This window comes from Carcharodon carcharias, chromosome 5, assembly GCF_017639515.1.
Source record: "Carcharodon carcharias isolate sCarCar2 chromosome 5, sCarCar2.pri, whole genome shotgun sequence".
NCBI lineage: Eukaryota > Metazoa > Chordata > Chondrichthyes > Lamniformes > Lamnidae > Carcharodon > Carcharodon carcharias.
The window spans coordinates 168185082-168198021 of NC_054471.1; the positions used below are offsets into that span (position 1 = coordinate 168185082).

The following is a 12940-nucleotide window of genomic DNA, read 5'->3' on the forward strand; positions in this document are numbered from 1 at the left end:
TTGTTTCCAATTTCCAGCATCTGCAGTTTTATTTTAATGTTTTCTTCACCTTGTTTCACGCTGTGGAATCTTCAACAATCCTCTATGGTTCACTTTAGGCACAGCATTATTAAGAAACTGCACTCAGGGAAATTATGCAACTTTCAATGTGAATTATACTTATGTGGTTCAAAATGCGTTCAAAGAAAAAAAGTACAATGTAGATCTTAGCGAGCACTGATATTTTTTATGTTAAAAAATTTCGATAAAGCACCAGAAAAATTACTTGGTTCCCTACACCACCTAAAAATATGACCATACTTTGAAGAGACCCTCTGAGCAAGTGTACAAGTGTTATTTGGGGGTGGGACCTTTAGAAAAGTGAAGGTTGAGGTGTGACCTTACAGACATATTTAAGATTAAAATCGGATCAATCGTGTAGACATAGAAAAAATATTTCCACTTGTGGGGGAGTCCAAAACTAAGGTGGTCATAAATATAGGACAGCAATTAATAAATCCAATAAAAAATAGGGGAAACTTCTTTACACAGGGAGTGGTTAGAATGTCAAACTTCCTACCTAAAGCAGTTGAGAGGAATAGCATGAATGCATTAAAATGGAAGCTAGATAAATACATGAGGGGGAAAGGAGAAGGATATGTTGATAGGACAGGTTTAGTTGAAGTAGGGTGAAGTGCTCACATGGAGCATACACACTGGCATGGGTGAGTTGGGCCAAAACTGGTGTCAATGGGAATCAGGGGGCAAACTCACCACTGGTTGGAGTCATATCTAGCACAAAGGAAGATGGCTGTGGTCATTGGAGGTCAATCATCTCAGTTCCAGGGCATCACAGCAGGAGTTCCTCAGTGTAGTGTCCTCAGCCCAACCATCTTCAGCTGCTTCATCAATGACCTTCCTTCCATCATAAGGTCAGAAGTGGGGATGTTTGCTGATGATTCCACAATGTTCAGTACCATTCATGACTCCTCAGACACCAAAGTAGTCCATGTCCAAATTCAACAAGACCTGAACAATATCCAGGCATGGACTGACCAGTGGCAAGTAACATTTGCACCACACAAGTACCAGGCAATGACCATCTCCAACAAGAGAGAATATAACTGCCAACCCTTGACATTCAATGACATTACCTTCACTGAGCCCTCCACTGTCAAAACTCTGGGGGGTTAACATTGACTAGAAACTGAACTAGGCTAGCCATGTAAATACTGTGGCTACAAGAGCAGGTCAGAGGCTAGTAATCCTGTGACGAGTAGCTCACCTCCTGACTCTCCAAAGCCTGTCCACCATCTACGAGGCACAAGGCAGGAATGTGATGGAATACCTTCCATTTTCCTGAATGACTGCAGCTCCAATAACACTCAAGAAGCTTGACACCATCCAGGACAAAGCAGCCCACTTGATTGGCACCCCATCCACAAACATTCACTTCCTCCACCACCGATGCACAGTGGCAGCAGAGAGTATCATCCACAAGATGCACTGTGGGAACTCATGAAGCCTCCTTAGGCAGGACCTTCCAAATCCAAGACCACTACCATCTAGGAGGACAAGAGCAGTAGAAACATGGGAACACCATAATGTGGAAATTCCCTGGAAAACCCTCACCATCCTGACTCGGGAATATATGACCATTCCTTCACTGTCGCTAGGTCAAAATCTTGGAACTCCCTCCATAACAGCACTGTGGGTGTACCTACGCCACATGGACTGCAGTAGTTCAAGAAGGCTGCTCACCACTTTCTCAAGGCCAATTAGGGATGGGCAATAAATGGGCCTAGCCATCGACACCCACATCCCATGAATGAATAAAAAAATGACTTGTTTTTGCACTGTACATTCCACGTAATTATTATCACAAAATCACAGAATTGTTACAGTGCAGAAGGAAGCTATTTGGCCCATCATGCCTGCATTGGTCTTCTAAATGAGAACTATAGTTGAAGGGATTAAGAATTTTGGGCATATTGTACTTGCAAACAAGATTCTGCACTTTATTAAGGCCACATATTTAATTTGGATCCAGACTGCACATGACTGGGTGCAAGCAGACAGGAAATTTTGGCCCTCGATATTTTTCCAAGTCGACCCGATCCAAGAGCCATCGTTGTCCATCAGACAGCTCCAATACCACAAACATTCCTCTGGCCTCTCTCAAGATAGCACTGTGCCCTTTGCACCTCTAAATTCCAGAAGTCAGGGGAGAGTGACTGCCCTTGATATCACGGCAGTATTTGACCGAGTTTGGCATCAAGGAACCCTAGCAAATTTGAAGTCAGTGGAATTGGTTAAACTTTCCATTGGTTGGAGTCGTATCTAACACAAAGTACCAATCAACTCAGCCCAGTATATTGCTGCAGGCATTCCTCGGGGTAGTCTCCTAGGCCTAACCATCTTAAGCTGCTTCATAGTGATCTTCCCTGTAGCATAAGGTCAGAAATAGGGGTGTTTGCAAATAATTGCAGTACTATTCACAATTCCTCAAATACTGAAGCAGCTTGTGCCTTCATTCAGCAACACCTAGACAACATACAGGCTTGGGGTGATAAGTGGCAAGTAGCATTCATGCCACACAAGTGTCAGGAAATGGCCATCTCCAACAAGAGTATCTAACCATCTACCCTTGATGGCATTACCAGGGCTGAATCCCCACCATCACATTGACCAAAAACTTAACAGGACCAGCTATATAAATACTATGGCTATAAGGGGCTGAGAATTCTACAGTGAGTAGCTCATATCCAGTCTCCTCAAAACCTGTCCCCCATCTACAAGACAGGAGTGTGATGGAATCCTCTACACTTGCCTGGATGAGTGCAGCTCCAACAACATTTGAGAAGTTTGACACCATGCATCCAAGACAAAGTGGCCCACTTGATTGGCACCCCATTCACCACTTGAAAGATACATTCTCTGCACCATCAGTGTACACTGGCAGCAGTGCATACCATGTACAAGATGCACTGCAGCAACTTGCCAACGGTCTGTCAACACCTTTCAAACCCATGACCTCTACCAGCTAGAAGAATAAGGACAGCAGATGCATGGGAATACCACTGCCTTGCATGATCTCCTGAAGTCACTCAGCATCCTGACTTGGAAGTTCCTTAACTGTCACTGGATCAAACTCCTGGAACTGGCTCCCTAAAAACATTGTTGTATCTACACCATGCACTGCAGCGAATCTGCTCACCAATAGCTTCTCAAGGGCAATTAGGGCAATAAGTGCTGGCCTGGCCAGTGACGCTCACATCCTGTGAATGAATAAAATAAAATCTAGTCTTACCCCGTGCAAAACAGAGCCTCTTTGGCGTTGCCCAACCATGGTGATGTTTGTGCCCTCTATGCTTTAGAGTTAAAACTGCATTAATTCCCGCGTACTTACCTCTTCGGGACCGGTGTCAGTGCCAAAGCCCGGATCATTCTCACGAAGGATGGAGGGTCCCCGCCGCCACCTCCATTCAAAGCTGCAATAGCAAAATAGAGACAATGACACTAAGCCACGCTCGAACCGCTGTCACCTCGTAACGCGGGGAGGATAGGATACAAGAGCCGCAGCGCGGTGACAGCTGCTAATCAACCATTCAGCACCGGGCTCGTGACACCGCCGCTTAGGAACGGCCCGCACCACGTTCTGGCCGCCACCTAGCAACGGTTCACCCAGTGTTCTCTTCCTATTGTCCCCGCTCTCTGTCAGCGCGTTCTCCCGCCCTCCCTCGCTCTATCTCTCTCTCTCTCTGTTCGATGGGGTCTCATTGGTCGGAGCTGCAGCAAGCGCAGCCCAGAGGGTGGGGTGGCTGGCGGTGCTGGCAGTGACGCAGCCGGCCGCCCATGGAGTGCAATCGGCTGTACCGCCGGATGCAGCCGGTGCCACCTTCCTAGACAAAAGGGAAGCTGACCAAACAACAACATATATATATATAAAAAAAACAGATTCGAGTTTGGGCGGAGGAGACGGGAAAGCAAAGAGAAGAAGGAAGGAAGGGGGGAGGTGGGGAAACAACGCTTTCTGGGACAGCTGTGTCGACAGGTTTTGCAACTGAACCTAACCAAACAGACAAAGGTGGGTCTTGCGTTTTTTTTAAACGCGTGTGTGCATGTAGGGTGCTGAGTTAGGACGGGAATCCGAAGTAATTCACGGTTCCGATCCGCTCTCGTTGCTCTTGATGCAATTAGCAACTTTCTCGCCCAAGTGGTCAGGAATGTGGCATAATTTTTTTTTAACCATGGGGACTCTAACGTATGTCTGCATTGTATCCCCCTCACTGGGATCTCGTCCAGCTATTCGAAGCCGCCCTTCCATAGTTCCTTCCACAGTATCACTACTTAGTTAAGATTGCAGTTAGAGGAACGTAGGGCGAATTAAGCATAAAAGAAATGCTTCACAAGATTTTAGGATTTTTTTCCAGTTCTTTGTCGCCTAACATTGGCAACTGTATCTCAATTGTAACGTCTGCCAAATGATGAGGTGACGTGCATCAGTGGTAACCAGAATACTTCAAATGTTTCCCTTAAGATACACATTTCCGTTTAACCAAAAAATGCACCGAGTACTTATTTACGGAAATAACTATACGTTATAAAATTGATTCTGTTTTTAGCTTTTAAGTTGCATATGTAACGATCGAGGTGCCAGGTGGTTAAATCCTTGTTAAAAACGAGCCTTTAGATGATATACTTGGTAGAATTCGTCTCCGCGATCCCAAGCATTGTAGAAAATAGCACTGCTAATTAATGCCTTTCTGATTTGTTTCATGTTTCCGCTTATACCAGTAGCAATTCATGGAAAATAACGTGATTTATGCCGCTTGGTTTTTTGTGTAGGCTGCTAAGTAATTGTATGGTTTGTGGGTCATGGTGTGCATATTTTTGAGTTTGTCGGTGTCTATCGGATATGCTTTTAACACTAACAAATGTACTTTCATAGAATAAATGTACGTTTAGGAATATACTTTGTAGGTATTATGCAAAATTTGCTTCAAGGAGAAATAATTAATATTGAACATTCAATAGGCTGCAAATAACCCTTTAGTGTGAATTTTAATATTTAAATTTATTCACATTTGTTGCAATGCAAGCCCCACTTTTTGAAAAATAAATCCCCCTAATATTCTGAAGGGATGGTATCATGCTACATTATTGTTCAACAGGCAGATTGTCTTCATGTACCTTATTCAAACCCTTATTGTTCAAGTGTAAGCCAGACAGGAACAACTTATTTTTATGGAGTTTCAGTGTAAAAAAAAAATGCATTTTAAATGGATTTATACAAGAATTAATTGGGGTGGGAGGAAGGGGAGGTTAGAGTGAGTGGTCAAAAATATAGATTTTGAGAAGGTTATTAAAGCGGTGAGAGATGTGGAAATTCGGGGGGTGGGGGGCGGGATTCGTTTGGGAGTTCGAGAGTAGGCCCAAGGTTGCTGAAGGCTCTGCCATTGATTTGGTGATTGCAGACGACTTCAGAATCAGAGGACCAAATGGGATGGGATACAAGACTGCAAAGACTAGTTTAGGGGGTGGTGAGATAATCGGGGGGCGGGGGGGGGGGGCGTTGTGGGTGCTGGTGAGATACTGGGGGGATGGTGGGGGGTGAGGTTGGATTTGGAAGATGAGAATTTTGAATTTAATTTGAAAACAGAGAATGAGTGGGAGGGTTTCTGACAGGTTTCATTTCTTACAGTGAGATAACAGGTAAGTTATCCTGTATATGTTAATGCTCTTGTTAGTAATTGCTAGTTAAGGGCACTGACTAATGTCCCCTCAATCATGCCAGACAAGGTTTATAGACTCATGCTCTGATCGACTTGGAAGTTCAGAGCACCACTGTGCATTGACTAACAAGCATGCCATGCATCATTTACAGTGGTGCACTGAATCTTAGGGGCACCCTGTGCAGCTATGATAATTTGATCATGGAAACATTATATTTAGCTACTGTTGCAATATAGAGTAATTGTAAGACTCAGAATTGTGCTGGTAGAAAGGTGCAAAGGGAAACTCCAGTGAGCTCTTTCAATTGTGTCATGTTGTTGATACAACATGGTGGTCTGCAGTTAGACTGAGTTGGACACAGTGGGATCAACACTCGGGTGTTTTTTGTATTTATTCTTTCATGGGATGTTGGCATCACTGGCTAGTCCTGCATTTATTGCCCATCCATAATTGCCCTTGAGAAGGTGGTGGTGAGCTGCCTTCTGCAGCCCATGTAATGTAGGTACATCCACAGTGCTGTTAGGAAGGGAGTTCCAGGATTTTGACCCAACAGCAGTGAAGGAATGGTGATATAGTTCCAAGTCAGGATGGCGTGTGCTTGGAGGGGAACTTGCAGATGGTTGTGTTTCCATGCATCTGCTTCCCTTGTCCTTCTAGGTGGTAGAGGTTGTGGGTTTGGAATGTGCTGTCGAATGAGCATTGGTGAGTTGCTGCAGTGCATCTTGTAGATGGTACACACTGCTGCTACTGTGTGTTGATGATGGAAGGAGTGAATGTTTAAGTTGGTGGATGGGGTGCCACTCAAGCCGGTTGCTTTGTCCTGGAAGGTGTCGAGCTTCTTGAGTATTGTTGGAGCTGGACTTATCCAGGCAAGTGGAGAGTATTCCTTTGCAACCCTGACTTGTGTTTTGGTGGACAGGCTTTGGGGAGTCAGGAGATGAGTTCCTTGCCACAGGATTCCTAGCCTCTGACCTGCTCTTGTAGCCACAATATTTATATGGCTGGTCCAGTTCAGTTTCTGGTCACTGGTACCCACCAGGATGTTGGTCGTGGGAGATTCAATGATGGTAATGCCACTGAATGTCAAGAGGAGATGGTTAGATTCTCTTTTGTTGGAGATGCTTGGCACTTGTGTGGTATGAATATTAATTGCCCCTTGACAGCCCAAGCCTGAATGTTGTCCAGCTTTTGCTGCATGTGGACACAGACTGCTGCAGGTGATACTTTGGTGGTTTTGCAGCAGCACTTTCTTGCAGCGTTTATACTGCTTTGAATGTAAATGTTGCCTGAAAACCCTAATATAACAAGAATGCAAACTAGATTGTAAAGCCTCTTTACGTTATAATTGGTGTCTCAGGAGTGGCAATCAAATGGATCATTTAAGTATCATCCTCTCCAGTTTACATTAACTGCTGTTGCCATTTCAAACTGAAGCTTGTTGGATGTCATTTTTTTTAAACTTTGCTCTTCGTAGCCCAACCTCTCAGCTCTATTGATGCAGGGGTCCCTTAGGGCTGTATCCCAGGCTGGTGAAGCTACAAGACAGGACTACTTGCATGCCAAACAGCATAAGCAGCTAGTAAGAGACAGAGCTAAGCGATCCCACAACCAACGGATCAGAACTAAGCTCTGCAGCCCTGCCACATCCAGTTGTGAATGGTGGTGGACAATTAAACAACTCTGTGGAGGAGGAGGCTCCACAAATATCCCCATCCTCAATGATAGAGGAGCCCAGCACATCAGTGCAAATGATGAGGCTAAAGCAGTTGCAACAATCTTCAGCCAGAAGTGCCGGGTGAATGATCCATCTTGGCCTCCTCAGGAGATCCCCAGCATCACAGGTGCCAGTCTTCAGCCAATTCCTCCTTTGTGGCTGAGTCAAAATCGTGGAATTCTCTACTTAACAGCATTGTGGGAGTACCTTCAACAAACAAACTGCAGCAACAAATGAAGGGGGCTCACCACCACCTTCTCAAGGGCAATTAAGGATGAGCAATAAATGCTTTCCTTGCCAGCACCATCCACATTCCATGAATTAATAAATAAAAATATTTCAGGAGTTTGTGCGTTCCAAATTGACTTGCTGCAAAGAGTGTACAGGAGTGCAGAGTAATCGAGCAAATTTTTCTTGGGTAAGAGTGTAAAGGGCTATTGAGCAAAAGTAGGTAGATAGCATTGATCTACACTTCAACCATGATCTAACTAAATGACGGAGAAGACTGGGGAGGTTGCGTGACCCACTCCTGTGCCAAGTGTGGTTTTCCTCTCCATAATATGTTAAAAATTGAGTATAAAGCTCATATTTTGTAACATTTCCTTGTATTATCAGATGTTGAGACAAAACCCTGTCTGCTCTCTCAGGTGGATGTAACGGATCCTTTGGTGCTATTTGAAGAACAGGAGAGGATCCTAGCCAATATTATCCTTCAATCAACCTCACTAAAACAGACTATCTGATCATTACCTTATTGCTATTTGTAGGACATGTGACCAAAGGGTTAATTGGCTCCTGCATCTCCTACATTACAGCAGTGACTACACTTCTAAGTACTCCATTGGCTGCAGTGTACTTTGGAACACTGAGGTTTTGAAAGGCTTTATATAAACAAAAGCCTTTCTTCTTACCTCATGTAATATTTTCTTTGTCACCTAAATTTTATAACACCCAAAATTATTATTAAACGGTATGCTTTCCAATTCTCTGTGAATGACACCACAGGAGATTGAGTAGTGTCATGTTCTTCAGTTTTAAATAAAATTCAAGCATGTGCTGGGACAGGTGCTGAGGCAGCCCAATATCTCGTATTTGCATTATAATACAATTTTATATTATGACACAGCCATGTCAGGGACCAAGGTCAAAACACCAGCAGCAGTAGGATAAGCAGAGGCAAGTAAGTTTCTAATCAGAAGTGCATTGATTGAGCCAGATGTGTGCACCTGGAGGTGAACTGTTGGCAGTAATGTAGAACGGTTTGCTATCTTTCACATTGTCAACAGCCTGGCCTACAGAAAGATGAAGCAGGATCTCTGTGGGTGCTATATCCATACAAAATTCTGAAAGACACCAAAATGATATCTAACATTCTCTCTAGCATTTGTTTGTCTTTTTGTTTTTCTTCCCTTTCTCTTTCATTTTTGAATTATTTTTCTTTTTCACTGAGATGGCAATTACAAATTATGTGCACTGAGATATGTCCTGTAAAAAGGACCTGGTGGAGGGGTAATTTGGGTGTTCAGTGGAATTTTTTTTCTCTTTGCATTATGCAGAAGGAAAATTCCAGCCCATGAACCTAAAATGTGTTGCTTGTCAAACATTAATGTGTTCGTGCTTTGGCACTGTTTGAATTTCTGTAAAGTATCTAATAAGCATAATGGTATGTGTGAGGAGGAGGTGTGAGGGGGTCGACCAAGATGACTAATTATTTTGACAAAATCCAAAGCAGATTACTTGGTACTTGCAAGTCATAATTTATGACTATCTTCAGATCAGCATGTCTTAGAGTTAATTATTGGAAATTGCACAGTTTAAAAATTATTCTTACACAGTAATGTTCCACAAATACAAGTAATCCTGAAACTTTCCCAGTGACACGATAGCAACCCCCTGAACTTTAAACTTAAAGGGCCCATTGCGGTCAGTGGCAGTATAAAACAACTTTCATTGAAAAGGAATGCAAAGGCATTGCAAATTTCTAAAGGCACATTTCAAGGTTATTCTGCTGTTTGAGCTAATTCGGTGCTGAGTTGGGTCATCTTCTTTGTTGTCTTGTTTGCTGTGTTTTTGTTCACCTGTTTGTGTCTTAACCTTTCTTTGGCCAGTTTTCTCACTCATTTTCATTCAAAGTTTTTTTTAACTCTCTCTGTGACAAGAGGGGAAATTTGAACTTTTAATTAGGGAAAATGAGAAGTAACTGTTGTCCCAGCACCAAAATTAAGTGAGTGGGGCTTTTGAGTTTCAGACTCTTATGCAATGACCTGTGATACTTAACATCAGTGTCTACACCTACTGATACTGAGATGTTCTCTCCTTAATACAGACATATGAACAGGGAGCAGGAGTGGGCCATTCAGCCCCTTGAGTCTGCTGCGCCATTTAATAAGATCATGGCTGACCTGATAGTAACCTCAAAACTGCATCCCGTCTACCCCCGATAATTTATCACCCCCTTGCTTACCAAAAATCTATCCATCTCTGCCTTAAAAATATTCAAAGACTCTGCTTCCACCACCTTTTCTGGAAGAGAGTTCCAAAGATTCACGACCCTCAGAGAAAAGTTTTGCCTCAACCCCATTTTAAATGGGCGATCCCTTATTTTTAAACAGTGACCCCTTGTTCTAGATTCTTGCACAAGAGGAGACATTCTCTCCACATCCACCCTGCCAAGACCCCTCAGGATCTTTATATGTTTCAATCAAGCCAACTCTTACTCTTTTTAACTCCTTGCCTGTCCAACCTTTCCTCATAAGGCAACCCTTCCATTCTAGGTATTAGTCTGGCAAACCTTCTCTGAACTTATTCCAATGCATTTATGTCCATACTTTCAATAAGGTGACCAATACTGCACACGGTACTCCAGATGTTGTCTCACTAATGCTCTGTGTAACTGAAGCTTAGCCTCCCTACTTTTGCATTCAATTCCCCTTGCAATAAATGGTAACATTCTGGTAGCTTTCCTAATTACTTGCTGTACCTGCAAACTAGCCTTTTGAAAATCATGCACTGAGACACCCATATCCCTCTGTAATCAGAGCTCTGCAATCTTGTCATTGTTGAGATACGTTTCTCTTTTATTTTTCCTGCCAAAATGAACAATTTCACATTTCCCCACATTATACTCCATTTGCCAGATCTTTGCCCACTCATTTAACCTACCTATAATCTTTTTGTAGCCTCCTTATGTCCTTTTCACAACTACCTATCTTTGTGTGATCAGCAAATTTGGCAACCATCCTATCCATCCCTTGGTCTAAGTCACTTATAAATTTTAACCAGTTGAGGTCCCAGCACTGATCCCTGTGGCACGCCATTCATTACATCTTGCCAACCTGAAAAAGACCCATTTATGCCAAATCCCTGCTTTCTGTTAGCCAGCCAATCTTCTATCCATGCCACTATGTTACCCCCATACCATGAGCTTTTATTTTCCACAATAACCTTTGATGTGGCACTTAATAAAATGCCTTCTGGAAACCTAAGTACAGTATATCCACCGGTTCCCCCTTATACACAGCACATGCTACTTTTTCAAAGAACTCCAGTAAGTTGGTTAAACATGATTTCCTTTTCACAAAACCATGTTGGCTCTGCCTGATAACCTTTATCCAAGTGCCCTGCTATAGCTTCTTGAATAATAGCTTCTAACATTTTCCCTATGACAGATGTTAAGTTAACTGGCCTGTAGTTTCCTGCTTTCTGTCTTCCTCTCTTTTTGAATAATGGAGTTACATTTGTTATCTTCCAATCTAATAGGACCTTCCCTGAATCTAGGGAGTTTCAGAAAATGAAAACCAATCAACTATCTCACTAGCCACTTTTTTAAAGACCCAAGAATGAAGTTCATCAGCACCCAAGTGCTTGTCAGCCCACAGCTCCAACAATTTATTCAATACCACTTCTCTAGTGATTGTAATTTTCCTGAGTTCCTTCCTTTCTCCCACTTCTGGTTTACAGTTGCTTTTGCGATGTTACTTGTGTCCTCTATAATGAAGACTTATGCAAAATACCTGTTCAATTCATCTGCCATTTCTTTGTTTTCCATTATCAGTTCTCCAGACTCACTTTCTATGGAATCAACGCTTACTTTAACTTGTTTCTTTTTAAAATATTCATAGAAAATCTTACTATCAGTTTTATATTTCTGGCCAGCTTTCTCTCGTACTCTAATTTTCTCCCCACCCTCCGTTGTTAATCTTTTAGTCGTCCCTTGCTGTTCTTTATATTCTGTCAAATCTTCTGGCTTTCTGCCTATCCTTGTATAATTATATACTTTTTCTTTAAGTTTGATACTATCTTTAACCTTTCTAGTTAGCCACACATAATGTGGTTGATGAATTGAACAGGTATTTTGCATGTCTGTCTCTTGGACTTTTTCTTACTCGTTGGAATGTATCTATTCTTTGTATTCTGAAATATCCCCTTAAATGTTTGACACTGCGTCTCTATTGACCTATCCCTTAAACTATTTGCGAATTCACTTTAGCCAGCACTGATTTCATGCCCTCATAATTGCCCTTATTTAAGTTTAAAACATAGTCTTGGACCCACTCCTCTCTCCCTCAAACTGAATGTAAAATTCAATCATATTATGATCGCTGCTACCTAGGTGCACTTTCACAATGAGATCATTAATTAATCCCATCTTGTTGCACAATACCAGGTCTAGTATAGCCTGCTCTTTGGTTGACTCCAGAACTTGCTGTGCTAAGAAACTATTCTGGAAACATTCTATGAACTCCTCATCTAGGCTACCTTTGCCCATCTGACTTTTCCAGTCTATATGTAAATTAAAACCTACCATGATTATCGCCATGCCTTTCTGCAAAGTTGCCATTATTTTCTTCCTTTATCCTCCATTCCACCATGTGGTTACTGTCAGGGAGCCTGTTCACTTATGTATTGAACCATAAATTAATGTGACCTAGTTAGGCTCACATTACTATGGTAATGAAGTTCAACATGTTAAAGATCCCCATGCAAGTAAACATGTGCGTTGCTTTAATGAATTATACATGTACAAAGTCAAAATTGAATTACCACAAATCCATTGAGAAGTATTAGTTAAAGGGCACACCATTTTGTTGAAACCACATATTTTCATGTTATATTCCTGTGCACAAGGCCTCAAATCTGCTGAAATAGTGTCTGGTGCTTCCACTGAGATGCTTGCAGACTTAAGCCTTACTCTGTTACAGTGCCTACATACCCTGTGATATCCTTGAGCTATATTTCACCCCGCCCCCACAATCTTTTCACGATTTTGATGGAAACCAATAATTAAGATAGTACTGGTACAAAATTATTTTTATTTTGAGATGTTAAGATTAAATATTTAAATTTTCTTTTTCCCCTTCTGCCCCTTCATCCCAAATCATTTATATAAATTGTATAAATTTGAGGGCCCAGCACTGATCCCTGTGGCACATCATTTGTTACATCTGGCCAACCAGAAAATGACCCATATATGCCTACTTGGTTTCCTGTTAGCTAGCTAATCTTGTATCC

At 42.2% G+C, this 12940-nt stretch overlaps 1 protein-coding gene across 4 annotated transcripts in view; it reads left to right on the forward strand.

The window, feature by feature from the left end:
* The first annotated feature begins 3755 nt into the window (after positions 1–3755).
* LOC121278024 (probable E3 ubiquitin-protein ligase RNF144A-A) overlaps positions 3756–12940 on the forward strand; it is a 94654-nt gene continuing 85469 nt past the window's right edge. For all 4 annotated transcript variants that reach the window (XM_041188034.1, XM_041188036.1, XM_041188032.1 and 1 more), the window contains exon 1: positions 3756–4066. The gene's annotated coding sequence lies outside the window, so the exon portion shown is untranslated. The remainder of the gene's footprint in view (positions 4067–12940) is intronic.